This window comes from Miniopterus natalensis, chromosome 7 (genome assembly GCF_054644295.1).
Source record: "Miniopterus natalensis isolate mMinNat1 chromosome 7, mMinNat1.hap1, whole genome shotgun sequence".
Taxonomy (NCBI): Eukaryota; Metazoa; Chordata; class Mammalia; order Chiroptera; family Miniopteridae; genus Miniopterus; species Miniopterus natalensis.
The window spans coordinates 12,985,347-12,999,876 of NC_142087.1; the positions used below are offsets into that span (position 1 = coordinate 12,985,347).

General features: G+C 44.0%; 1 protein-coding gene across 5 annotated transcripts in view; it reads right to left on the bottom strand.

Annotated features, from left to right (window-relative positions):
* RALY (RALY heterogeneous nuclear ribonucleoprotein) overlaps positions 1 to 14,530 on the bottom strand; it is a 124,554-nt gene that overhangs the window by 59,356 nt on the left and 50,668 nt on the right. The window contains exon 1 of one of the 5 annotated variants that reach the window (XM_087818789.1): positions 8,411 to 8,471. The exons of the other annotated variants lie outside the window; for them this stretch is intronic. The gene's annotated coding sequence lies outside the window, so the exon portion shown is untranslated. Of the gene's footprint in view, positions 1 to 8,410; positions 8,472 to 14,530 lie in introns of those variants that run through there. 5 annotated transcript variants of the gene reach the window in all.

The window sequence follows — 14,530 nt, forward strand, 5'->3', positions numbered from 1 at the left end:
ATCCCATTTTGTGGATAAAAAAGCTGAGGATCAGCAAAGATAAGTGACTTACTTAAGGTCACCCAGCTAGTGAAGAAAGTAGCTACGGGACTTGCACCCAGGCTTTTTGTTCAACACTACATGCCACTTTCTCAGAGTGCCTACTCCACCAGCTCTGTCAGCCCTCCGCAGCACTGGATTTCTTCTTCTTGAAATGCTCATTTCAAAACAGGAGCTGCTGCTCTTGACCTTAATGGCTCACCACCACAACCACCACCACCTGTTGGACACCTCTGGTCTTATTTTCCAGCATGGGGATGCGAGTCACACCAGTCTGTGGCCAGACCTGTGTCCTTAAACAACCCTGGGGACATTGGGGCAGTTTTAAGGAAAACAGCTATCAGAGATGAGGAGGCTATTTCTGAAGAAAGCCAAGCAATTAAACTGATCAGTGTCCAGGGCCTCCTTGGTCCAGAGGCTCCTGTTACCAGGAGGCCAGGGATGACAGAACATCTATTAATCTCATTAAACTCACCCGGCCCCAGCTCATTATCATTGCCAAAATGATCATTACTGGCCAGACAGGACTAATTTTCCAAGGAGTGCTCTTTAGTTCCTGACCATTCCCATTCCCATGAGAAACCCCAGCTTGAACATTCTAAACACTAAGGGATCCTGGGATGGGTGAGAGTGTAAGGGGTCCAGGCTGTAGGTCCAAGAAGCTTGGACCTGGCTCTACTGTTATGTGACCTGCAGTAAGTCATGTAATTTCTCTGAGCCTTATCATCCTTATTCTGAAAACAAAAATAATCTTTTTCCTGATTACCTTTCCGATCTGATATAAATATCAAATAGGCTAATCAATGTGAAAGTGTTATGTTGCATCTGTAACATACTATAAAAAAAAGGGGGGGATTTTGACTGTTTCTATTATTACTCAGCTCCTTTCCCCTTCATTCATTCAACAAACATTTCTTGCGTATTCTCCTCTGTGCTGGCTCTGCAATGATGCTGAAAACAGTGCTGATGGGCCTTGTCCTCCAGTTGCTTTTCAGGAAGGCCCTCTCCCCAGGAACCTGTTTCTGGACCACTTCTTAATAACAAAGGAAAAATGCACAGGAAATGGCAGAAACAGCACAGGCTCTGGAGTCAGACAGAACCGAGTTCCAATCCCAGCCCTACTACTTATGAGATGTAACGTTGGACAGGTCCCTTAACCTCACTGAGTGCCTCAGATGCCTCAACTACAAAATGGAAATTATGTCAACCTCCCAGGATTAGGGTAAGGATTAAAGATAGTGTGTAAAGTGCCCAGTATAATGGCTGGGACCAGTAGGTATCTATGTAAGAAACTCAAATGCTCTGTGCCCTTTGAAAACAGAGATCCTCCACACTCCTAATTTTCTTTACCCATGTCATCTCGTAATGCTCCACACTTCACCTGAGAATAAGGGAGTCAGGGGTAGGAGGACTGTGCATGCTCTCCCCCTTGTCCTAGTATTTGGAGCCAAACCTAGAAACTTCATAAAGGTGCCCCCCTCCCCATGCCTGTCAAATCTGGCATGTATGAGACTGGGAGAGGAAAGAACACTGGCTGGGAGGAGTTCTAGGCCTTGCTGAGTCACAGACTCAACCCTTGGCTATTCCATGAGTTCTTCAGTCCTATACCATATAACACTGGTATCAGCATCCCGTAGGCCCAGAACGGAGACCCCAAAGCAGAAACAGAAGGCAGAGCTGGGGCCTCAGTCATCTCTCCCCACAGTGTGATCTGGGTATATATACCCTACTTTCCCTGTACCTTGCACCCTAACTCTACCCCTGACTGTGGCCTGTAGGCTGAGACTTCCCATCTATGACAAGCAGCCCTTATAAAGATATGGGGAGAGAGGTAACAAGGAGTGAGTATGTGCAACTTTGGGCCTACAATCCCCAATATTGAGTTAGAGTTAGGGACTCACGAATGATTATTAACTCATTCAATCATAATTACAGATACCCAAACACTCATTGGGCCAACTATGGGCCAGGTGTTAATTAACAAATGAATTGTTCATTCATTTATCCAGCTATTGGTCAGGTCTGGTACCTGATCTCAAGGAGCTCCCAGCCCAGCAGGGGGGCACTCACCACAGCCACAAAGCGCATGCGACCTGTGCTGGAGTCCACTACCCAGAAGCAACCCAACGCAAAACAGCCATGGATATCAGAGAAGAGGTAGGAGCATTATAGAAGGCTTTACAAAAAGAGAACATTTTTAAGTTGAATTCCCATTGGGTGACATGGAGAAAGGCGATCCCTGGCAGGAGGAACTGCAGGAACAATATATAAAACATGCCCCTTTCTCCTCTTTGCTCCTTCTATGCTGCTCTTCCTCTTGATTAATTGAAATAGGAGCATTTCTTTAGTGCTGTCTCCCCTTCCCTTGAGAGCTGCATACTAATTCTTGTCTTGAGGAAGAACAAAAAGGGAACACACAACTTAACGTACAGCAACTTTATGCCAGGCACTGTGTTGGAAGCTTTACAAGCATAATCTCACAGAATTCTGATCACAACCTAATGAGAAATAGGTAGTACCATCTTCATTCTACAGATGCAGAAACTGAGGCTCAGAGAGAGCTTAAATAATTTGCCCTGTCACATTAAGTGGCATGATTAGGATAAAACCCCAAGCTTGCCTAGTTCTAAAGCCTGTGCTTTTCCCACTTCACAAAATTGCTCCCACTAACTGCTCCCCCTCCAACAGGAAGACTGGTCCTGGCTCTGCTGCTGATTTGCAACAAGACCTTGGATTCTGGAACATGTGACCACAAAGGGTCCTTCCAGGGTTAAATGTGTGATCGTGATTATCATTAACAACACTTACTTATGTGCCAGGAGCTACACTAAGTCTTCTCTAAGTCTTCTGCTATGAGGTAGGTGAAGGTATGTATAATGCCCCTTTCACATATGAGGAAACTGAGGGTTGGAGCTTAGTCCTACACAAGTCATGAAATGCCAGAGCTGGGGCCAGTCCCTATGAGACCAGAGCTGGTGCCCTTAACCTTGGCCCAGAGTGGCTTTATGCTAAGCATGCCCTGTACCTTCCAGGAGGTGAGCTTCTAACACTTCCTAATCCTTTGGGTATCTCATGGGGCCTTGCTAAGAGCATACTCTCAACTCCAAGAGTCAATAAGTATTTGCTGTAAGCCTGGGGGATGCCCCCCATGCCTTAAGGGCAGGCTCCTCACTGTGATAATGTAGCAAGATTAGTCACTGCTTGCTGTTGGTTGATTATAGCTATTCTTTTCTGTAAATGAAGTTTAAAAGTCATCAAAGGGTTTGTCAGCTGTGACTTATGAGCCTCTTTCCCGCAGGGAAGTCAGGCAGTGACAAATGCCCCTCTCGTTCTGCCATCCATTATGAATCGGAAGGTGCCATGTTCCAATTACGGAGACCCCGATGGAGCTCATGGAAAACCCTGCTCCAGGCTGCAGCCATTACTCAGGCCCGGCATGGCTGCCAGCAGAGCTGCCCTAGGCTCGGGCCCCATTGGGTAAAACGAGTAAAAGCATGTTTCTGACTTCGTAAGCCAGCCCCTCCCACCCCTTACTGGTATTATCCCTGTGAGGTTAGCCTAGACACACTTCACAAATGAGACAAACCACGGGCATCATGGGCACCGTCTCAAAGTACCCAGGATCAAGACTGCCAGACAGACAGACACGAGGAAGTAAGATCATGCTGTCAGGCGGAGGCGGCGGAAACGCAATGCGCAGGAGGGAGGGAAGAGGGTGAAGTACTTGGGGCGCTCAGAGGAGGTGGAGACTGAGTGCCGCAGAGGCTGCCGGTGTGACCAGGACACCCGCGCTCATGGCCCATCACATGGCAGGCCCTGCTCAGCTAAATGCTGGGAACCAAAGGGGAGGAACACACTCGTACCACCGAGGGTACGTGAGACCATCACGGGATAAAGAAGGGGCTTGCCCAAGGTCACAAAGTAAGTTAGGGTCAGTGGTGGAATGAGAAAGCAGGCCCCGGGACTGCTGGTAAGTAGAGAGGCTGGAATGACGGGGAACCCTGCTGGCGCCACGCTCTACGCAGGACATGACACCATGTAGTTAAGAGCCAGCTCCCGTGCAGATCGCACCCACACACTCACTGTGGGTTTAACTTCCAGCAAGTCCCTTAACCTAGCCAAGCCCCAGGAAAACGGGGAAGACAACAAAACTTATTTCAGAGCTGCGGCGAGGATTAAATAAGGTAACACATGTACAATGAACGCACGGTTGGCAGGCAAATAAGGAGTGTCCCAAAATTTTATTTCTCATCAAGTAATTCCCAAAACAGTAATTTGAGGTATTATTAATCTCATTTCACAGACAAGAAGACTGACGCTCTCTTTCACTTTGTCACACGAAATAAGCCATTACTTCTCAAAACTACTTAACCTTTGTGATGAAGAAACAGTTTTTTGTTTTGCTTTTTAAACCTCCAATCCATTATAGACAAAGATAATTATAAAATATAATACAAATGTCAAATTATTGTGAAAGTTTCTAAGCACTTAATTCCAACTTATATACTTATCAAACCAGCAGCAGTTTGTGAGCTGGCATCACTCAATGGGCTACACTTTGAGTAGCACAGCTCTAGGCCACTCACCCATCCCATCAACCTCCATAAAAACCAAGGCAAAGATAGAATAGAGTTTATTATATTTCTTTCAAGACCTTTAGCCTTTCTTTTAGACTTTAGTGTTGGACTGATTTATTAAAACTTTCCTAATCTTCTTCCTTTTCACTTCCTTCAATAGAAAGAGGGTAAACAGGACAAAGATGAGTTCAAGAAGCTGTCACCAAACACTTCAGAGAAGATGATTTATCTTGGTAACCTGCTCTAGGCCATGCCACATCCTTCAAGGGAAGATGATCTAGGCTTAACAGGGATTGAACAACCTTCCTGAGGCCTGGGGGTCTCAGAGGAAGAGATATTCCTGAAGAGTCTGGTACTCCTAGACCCTCTCTCCTCACATTAGATGTGAGGAAACCAGCCGGGAAGGGGAGGCATATTAGAACTTTTCTTTTTGGTATTTCTAATTTTCAGTTTTGAATCACTGCTGTTTACAAAGCAGTCTCCTCACTCCTAGGGAATGTCTTGAGAACAAGATGGACATCAGATTCACTCCTGATGGCCACTGTACACCCAAGAGTGTCACTGGCTGGGGCAGATGAGTAACTCTTAACCAATGTGCCGAGACATAGTAGTATACCTTGAATCTTCCAGGTGCCTGGCCAAATGTTAGTATACAAAATTTCCCTTTGTTCTAACTGAGCTTATGTGGTGCTATCTTTCAGCACAACCCAGAGAGGAGAGGGTCATGACATGGTAGAGAGAAAGATAAAACCTGCTGCTGTGAATAGGGACCTACCATCAAGCAGGAGCTAAAGACTAAATGTTTACTCCCATGTAAGAGGCCATGTAACATGGTCAAGGGAGTAACCTCCTCTGAAGCTGAAATGCCTTCATTCTGCCTCTGAACTAGCTGTGTGACATGACCTTTGGGATGTATGCTTCAGTTGTCTCAAATGTAAAATAAGTATAGCAGTACATACCTCTAGGTTTCCCAAAGATAAAATAATTCGTGTGTTTAGAGCAGTGTGTGGCATATTAAAAAGTATGCACCCCGGCCGGTGTGGTTCAGTGGCTGAGTGTAGACCCATGCACCAAGAGGTCCCCGGTTTGATTCCCAGTCAGGGCACATGCCCAGTTTCGGGCTCAATCCTCAGTGGGGAGGGGAGGGGTGTGCAGGAGACAGCCAATCCATGTTGATGTTTCTCTCTCATGGATACTTCCCTATCCCTCTCCTTCTAAAAAAAAATTAAAACATATACTTTTTTTAAAAGTATGCAAATACTAGCTATTATTATTATTGTTGGAACCTGCAAGAATTTTCCTTGTGAGTATGAGAGGGAAGGTGGTGAGTTCTACTATAACACTAACCTAGAGGTGAACTGTGGTTGAGGGAAGAATACTATCACTGTGGATTTAATAAAGTCCTTTCAAGTGTGTCACCAAACTTCTAGAATTTGGAAATGTGTCTTGAACCTAAAATGAATCACAGGAGTAAGTACTCATTAAGTGTTGGGGGCAGGAAGAGAGCCCCTAAGTAAAGGACTCTGTACCTTGAGGACACAGAAGGTATGTTGGACTCCGCTTCTGTGCAGCAGGGCCCTAGGAACTGATACTGTAAGAAACCTCTGTTTGCTTACTGTTCCATGTCTGATGGAACCTCCACACTCGGTGGCTACTCTGTTCTGAGTAAGGCTGCAGAAGGCTGTGCCATGGTAGTGCATGTGTCCCCATTTTCCATCCTATATTAGAGGAAGCAATGGACTCTCTGAGGAACAGAGGGAGGCCTAACCCATCCCTTGACAGGCCTCGCCATAAGTAAAAATAGTAATAGGGTATTATTAGCTTTGGATTCCTGCTTATCTGTGGAACCCTGAGTCCTAAATTCCCCCTCTACTAGCTGTGTGAAATTAGGCACTTCACTTCTCTGAGGTTCCAGGCTTCCCTTTTGTAAAATGGGGATAAAAACCCCTGTCCTGCCCACTTGCAGTACAGGTTGTTGTGAGGGTCAAGGAGATAACACAGGAAAGTGTACTGCTGCCTGGGCTATGCTACATAAATGTGGACAGGAATATTCCCCGGGATGGGCAGCTGCGGAAGGTCTTCCTAGACAGGGGCACCCAGGCAGGAAACCAGTTGGCTGGAAGCAGGAGATGGAGGGTGTACAGCTTGGCACTTCAGCCAAGCACTGTGCCCCTCAGGTGTAAGAGCAGTTGATTAAAATCCTTTCATGTGAAACCAGTATTTTTCTCATTACAACAATCCTCCTTGAAAACACCAAATGCCACCCCTCACATCCCCACAAAGGCTTGATCCTGCACACACTCTAACAGCTGATAACTCACTTGACTTTCACTCCTTTTCAGGTTTAACTGATTTGAAAGAATGGGTGAAGCCAGACTAAGCTTTGAACAAAGAAAATTTATCCACTAGACTTTTTTTTTATGGGGATACATAAAATATAAAGTTTAAGGTGCAAAACTGGCAACAGCCGACAAATTGAGGGGAGCTATTGAATGAGAATGGGCACAAATACTGAACAAAATTACTCTTGAAGTTTGCAATTCCATCACTTCGCGTTATCAGCAGTGCCTGGATCAGAATGGTCACCAGTTTGAAAATAGGCATTGACAAAAAAATTATTCACTTCTGCAGATTCTTTTAAATTTTGAAAATAAACTTTTTTGTATGTTAATAAACACTGACTTTATAATCATTCCAAGTGTGTATACATTTTTTGGGACACCTTGTATGTATATGTATATGATGTATATGTATATGTATATGTATATGTATAGTATATGTATATGTATAGTATATGTGTATGTATTTAATTTCCCACGTTCTAACAGGAGAAGGAAGAAGCTGACCTCTCCAGAATTCTAACCTAAACCTAACTTAGGCCTCGGCTCTAAGTATTATCCCACAATGTCACGTTTGGCCCAAAGGGGACTAAGATTGTTGACACCAGAGTTATAGCCACATTGCCTTCATCCCTCTGGTAACATTAACTCCACAAGCATTATTAAGTATGAGGCTTTTGAGTGACTGAGCAAGTGTGTCCCTGTCACCTCCTGTGTAAGACCTGTCAGTGGCTTCCCACCACCAGGAATCAAGTCCAATTCCTTTAATGTGGCTTACAAACCCCTTCATGAGTTAAGGCTACCAAATCCACACACAATAATCCTCAGAGATTATAAACCACGCTCATTTTACACATCAGTAAACCCTAGTGCAGAGAGGCCAAATCAGTTGCCCAAGGTCACACAGTGAGCAAGTCAGAATGAACTCGGTTCTTCCTGAACAACTGGGTATCAGACTCCAAAGTATAGGTTCAAGTTTGATCCCACCTTTTCTTGGACTAGTCTATGTGTGTCATGCATGGGGATGGGGCACTGTATGGCTCAGGTGAACCCTTCCTTTCAGTGAGCTGCTTAACACTGGTTATAAGTTTGGGTGGTCATTTAGGCTTTTTCCAATTTCTTACATTACAAATAATAGCACCTGAGGGAAAGTTTATTCTATGTATTAGTTTATTACCTTAGGACAGATTCCCAGAAGTGAAATTACTGTGTCAAAATGTATAAACATTTTTATGGCTCTTGAGGTACACTGCGTAATTGCTTTTCAAAAGTGCTGTACTAATTTACACTGCCATCACCAATGAATGCCACTTTCATGGTAACCTCACCAGAATCATGTATTATCATATTGTGTGGGGATAGGGATCCTAATTAGCAGAGAGAAAGCAAATCTTCATCGTGCTTTTACGTACACCAACTGTACAAATTACATAAATGAAAAAAGTACAATCCTACCTCAGAGAAATTCAGAGTCCAGTGGTAGAGACCTCAGGAAAACCAAAATCTATGTTTCATATATATATATATATATATATATATATATATATATATATATTTAAATATATCTTTATTGACTTCAGAGAGAGGAAAGGAGAGGGAGAGAGAGAGATAGAAACATCAATGATGAGAGAGTCATTGATCAGCTGCCTCCTGCACACCCCCAACTGGGGATCGGGCCTGCAACCCGGGCATGTGCCCAGACCGGGAATCAAACCCCGATCACCTGGATCCTAGGTCGATGCTCAACTGCTGACCCACGCCCGCCCGGGCTCTATGTTTCATCTTGATAGGGACTTTGACAGGAAGACTTGGGAACCTAGAGACATGTCACTTACCAAAGGGACAGGAGAGAAGGGAAAGGAGGGAATCAAAGAAGAGGGGTCATCAAGTTCTGATCTTGTCCAGAAGGATGAGTTGAAATAGCCCACACACAAATGAGATACCATTTAGAAAAGAGGAAAGAAAACAACATGAGCAAAGTTGTGAAAGCTGGACAGAGTTTCTATATTTAGGGAACAATATGTATTGTGGTTTGGGCTGGAGTATAGAATGAATGATATAGGAGATGACAGCAGAGGGCCTGGCAGAGGACAGATCAGAAAGGGCCTTGTGGGCACTAAAGAACTTGAACTTATAGGAGTTATGACCCACTCCTATGTCACATGCAGGACAGTGATCAGTGAGGAGGTACTCATGAGTTCCTATAGCTCTTGAGAGTCTGAACCACTCAAGTCAATGCCTGATTAAAGCATCATGTCTGTGTTGACTCCTTTTTGTCTGTCTTAGAAGAACTTTTGGGGATTTTTCACATGACCTAACACATTGTTAGGCGCATGGCAGGAGCTCCAATAATGCTCATGGATTGATTAATTGAAGGTACCTCATGCAACAATACACTGATGAAGCCCTTGCTGCCTTGGCATAGTCCCTGCCAATCTCAGCAGATGCTCAGCCAATGCTTCTCTTGGCAGATTGTCCTGCCTCAGAAAGGCTACCTCTCCCTTCTTGCTTATTCTGCCAAATTAAAAAAAAAAAAAAAAGTACCTGGATACAACAAGCTATAAAATAAGTGGTAGCTAAGGAGCACATTGGGTGGCCAGGGAGGAGGCCTGAGGGATATAAATCCTTCCCCATAGTATGTTCCTCAAGCCAAGAACTCACTAGCCTACCAGCAGTTTAGGAGCCCCACTACCTCCCTCCCATAAAAATAAAATTGAGCATGCTGAAGGTCTCCTTTGAGTAGCTGCTGACCTTCTCTAAGATATTACTACTTTCTACATTAATAACAGCTGCTTTAATGATGACAAGGATATCAATAGGATTATTATTCAACAATTAATATAACAGCAAGTCATTCTTGCTTTTCTAGTTGTGGTACAAGCTGTGGGCACTGCGGTCTGTTGTGCTGCCTAAGATCCATTGGAGGAGACCACATTAAAAAGATCTGTTTATGTGTCATCTCCCCTCCTAGACTGACTGTGAATTCCTGGGTGGCAAGGACGACAATCTATTTCATCTTGGCATTCCCCTCGCCTTTCAAAATAGGTCCTGGCCCAAGATAGGAGCTCAGGGAGTATCTGATGAACTGAACACCATGTACCGCTCATTGACCCCGTCCCCTGCCCTATCCATTCTTTTTAAAAAACAAAGAAGCAGGCTACACAGGCAACAAAGCCAGGAGAGACCTGGGAGAGAAAGGAAGGAGGCATCTTTCCAAGGGCCCAATCCACCCAAGCCTTTAGGAAAAGCTGTTTTGTAATATAATATATGATCATTATGATTTATTAATTGCTTATTATATGGTAGATTTATTATTCAGTATATTACTTCTCATTTTTACAACAACCCTTTGAGCTTAGAATTATATCCAGGTCACATAGTCCTTTCTGAGGCCCTTTTAGACTGTCTCTGAAGTCAGACTGCCTAGGTTCAAATTCCAGCTCTGCCATTATCAGCTGTATGATCTGGGCTAAATGACTTAACCTGTATGTGCCTTAGGTTTCTCATTTGTAAAATGGGAATAATATCATAGTACCTTTCCCACAAGATTGTTGTGAGAATTCAATGAGATAACGTACCAGCTTTTCTTTTTCTTTCTTTTTTTAAAAATCCTCACCCAAGGATATTTTTTCCATTGCTTTTCAGAGAGGGGGGGAGGGAGGGAGGGAGGGAGGGAGGGAGGGAGACAGACAGACATTGATGTGAGAGAGACGCATTGATTGGTTGCCTCTCACATGTACCCCAACTGGGGCCAGGGATGGAGCTCTTGGTAACCGAGGTACATGCCCTTGGCCACAATCGAACCCCGGACCCTTCAGTCTGAGGGCTGACGCTCTAACCACTGAGCCAAAATAGCTAGGGCTCAGGAATTTTCTAAATAAAAGTATTATTACTCTTGGCCCCATTCAATAGATGGCTCCAAATACCACACTCTTACCTTTGAGTAAGGTTAAGACAGACTGCTGCATCAATAAAGCAGAGCTGGGACCAATTTCTGACTTAGTGATGGAGGCTGGGGGCAAGTTTTCTGAGCACAAATCCATTCATGTGGTGCCCTGGTAGAAACTTTTCAGGAAAGTGTTCTGCTTCCCATCCCTCGGGCAGACCCAGTCACTGCCTCCTATGGACCCCAGAACCCTCTGCAGACCTCTGGCACAGCGCTTATTTGCTACACGCTTGTGTTCACACATCTGTCTCTCCCCATTAGACTGACTCCTTAAAGGCAGAGACTCTTTTATTAATCTCTCTAATTGCAGCCACCAACACCGACCGCCCTGGCAACCAAGAGATGCTCAGTGAATTTCAGCTAACGGGGAAGAATCCTAGGTGAGCACTATTTCAGTAAATGGTTTCTCAATGTGCCAGAACATGGCAACTCCTTAAAAGTGAACTGTATAGTTAGTGTTTATGAGATGAGGCCAAGTTCCTCACTCATCAACAGGACTGAAGGACAGGCAAGTGATGAGAAAAAAAGCAAATAAGGGACAGAGTCAGAAGCTGGGGAACACTGGTGTCTTTGTTCAGTAGACTACAGGGAGCAGAGGCTCAAGGAGGTTGAATCTGCAGCCCAGAAACTGCCAAATCTGGGCTTCCTGTGGTGGGGAAGATGTACAAGGCCCTTACCAAGAAGAGAGCAACGAAGGCTAGAAACCACCATCCATGTCCGTAATCAAACAGCAAGGGAGACCTAGCCCTCCCTCTCAGACATATCTGGTGACCCTGAGATGAGCCCAATTACCAAGCCCCGCCATGCTAGCTTAATGGAAAGAACATTGGATAAAGAGCCCGGCCGGGCGTGGCTCAGCGGTTGAGCATCGACCTGGGATCTAGGTGATCAGGGTTTGTATTCCCGGTCAGGGCACATGCCCCGGTTGCGGGCTGCAGCAGATCAATGACTCTGTTATCATTGATGTTTCTGTCTGTCTGTCTCTTCCTCTCCTTTCCTCTCTCTGAAATCAATAAAGATATATTTAAAACACACACACACACACACAAAAACACTGGATAAAGAGTTCGAAGACCTGAAGTTCATTCCTAATAATGTACTAATTATTCAATTGAGGATCTACTGCCAGGCTTACACTAGGTACCCGAAATACAAGAATGAATTTGCGCCCAGCCGGGCGTGGCTCAGCGGTTGAGCGTCGACCTAAGATCCAGGTGATCGGGGTTCGATTCCCGGTCAGGGCACATGCCTAGGTTGTGGGCTGGGCAGCTGGTCAATGACTCATCATTGATGTTTCTCTCTCTCTCTCACTCCCTCTCCTTTCCTCTCTCTGAAATCAATAAAATTTTTTTTTTTTTTTTTTTAAAGAATGAATTTGCTATCAGACCTTGGACAAGTCACCACACCTTCTCTGAGACTTAGTGTCCTCATATGGCACATGAAAGATAAAGTCTATGTTACAGGATTGTTTTGAGTATCATATGTGTTTTGAAAAGTCTACTGTAGGGGGCCCAGCGAGGCTCCCAAGCAGTTTGTCATACTGGCTGAAAGAAGACCTTGGGCCCAGTCTTCTTGTGGATCTACTTCAACAAAGAACATAATAAAGATGTTTTAGAGTATAAAAGAAGAAATGGGTTGGAATAAACTTTTTAAAAAAATGTTTTTTATTGATTTCAGAGAGAAGAAGGGAGAGGGAGAGATAGAAACATCAATGATGAAAGAGAATCATTGGTCAGCTGCCTCCTGCACACCCCCTACTGGGGATTGAGCCTGAAACCTGGCATGTGCCCTGACTGGGAACCAAACCATCAACCACTGAGCCACACCGGCCGGACAAGAATAAACTTTTAAAATACTAATACAGTATGCTCCATATAGCGATTAAAGCAGTTCCAATCTGTTCAGTTGTAAATGTGAGAAAAAGTTATATGTGAATGTTTCAGCATTTGTTTGTATCATTAAATGAATACATGAAAATACTTCTGTATTCTTAAAAAAAAAAGTCTACTGTACAACTTTGCAAATGTAAAGGTAATATTTTTACTAGATCTGAACTAGAAGGCTTAATAAAATGCAAAGACAGCCCTCACCAAATGCCAAGGACAACTCCCTCTGCCAGGGTGTAGACAGAAATCCAGCAGTACATTCCTACCCACTGAATTCAATGATGAAGATGGTGAGGAGCAGAAGTCTGACACATTCTCTTCAGGCCCCTCTCAAGATCGTTCCCATAGTTACTGCTGTCAGAGTGCTCATCACTGGGAACTGCACTTTGGGCCTCTTAGATGAGCCTGTGGATGCAACTGAAACTTCTTAAAGCAAGAACAGACTTTAAACTGTGTGGGATAGAGGAACCTTTCCAGGCACTGAATTACTCAACCCTCGGTCCTTCAATTGTTTGGAATCATTTGTTAGTAATTAAGCCTGTTTTTTCCTCATTTTCCTGTTTTCTGGGATAAACACATCAAAACAGAAAGCTTGACTCTCTAACAATGCTCTCTGATTAGTGGTTTGCAGAATGCTCTGTAATTTTATGATTTGCTGGCTGGAAATGGAAAAATGGTGGAATGCAAATAGTGCTGTGGCCCAAGAGGGAGTCAGGCACCCTGAACTTTAGACTTGGTTCTACCGTGGACTGCCTCTAGAAACTTGGTCACAGACCTTAGTTGCCTCATCTAGAAATGGAGAAACTGGACCAGATCAGTGTTGCATGAACTGTTCTGCAGAAGACCAGTGCTCCTCAAGATGTTAATAAGAGTTCCTCAGAAAAGAGGCCCCAAGGTCAAATGCAGACAGGAAAGTTGACATACTCCATTTTCCCACCCACCCCAAGACACATGCACACTAAAGGCCCTAAGAAGTGGGCAATAAGGAAATGTACCTTGTATTACTCGATCTGACTTTTCCAAGATTAGTAATATCCCTTCTGAGAAAGACACATTGGAATAGATCTCTAGGGTCCCTATTAGCTCAAACCCACTGTGATTTGTATCAGAAGTACTTAGCTAGTGCCTGGGGCACCCCTGCCTCCCCCTAATCCAGTTATCTTAACCCATTGAGGCACTTAAATGATACTCTGGTTAATAAGAATTTATTACATGTAGTTCATTTTACTGGAGTGAGAGTAGTAATTTTCAAAAAACTCAGAATACAAAACATTTTAAACGCTAAGGGGAAACGTACAGTTATTGAGCTTCTAATACTTGCTCTAAACTGTGCCAGCATTTTCCATATATTATATCATTTAATCCTAGACACTCATAAGAATGCTGTTATCCTCCTACTACAGAGAAGGAAACTGAGGCATGGAGAGGCTAAATAACTTGCTCAAGGTTATGCAGCCAAAAAGTGGGGAGAGCCAGATTTTAAACCAAGGACTATTTATCTCCTATAAATCTTGATTCTGTGATTGGGGCCCTGCCACTGTGATTAACCTTCCCTGGTCTCAGCTGTCAAGTGGGAATAGTAATCCTCACACTGCTTCCCTCACAGAGTTGCCCTAAGGTTCAAAGGCAATAACAGGTATGAAAAAGCTCTGTAGTGTATAAAGATATGAATATGAAGGGCATTTGAAACCTTGTGAATAGTTTATAAGATACTTGAGGTCTTGCAGGCTTCCCATCATGGAA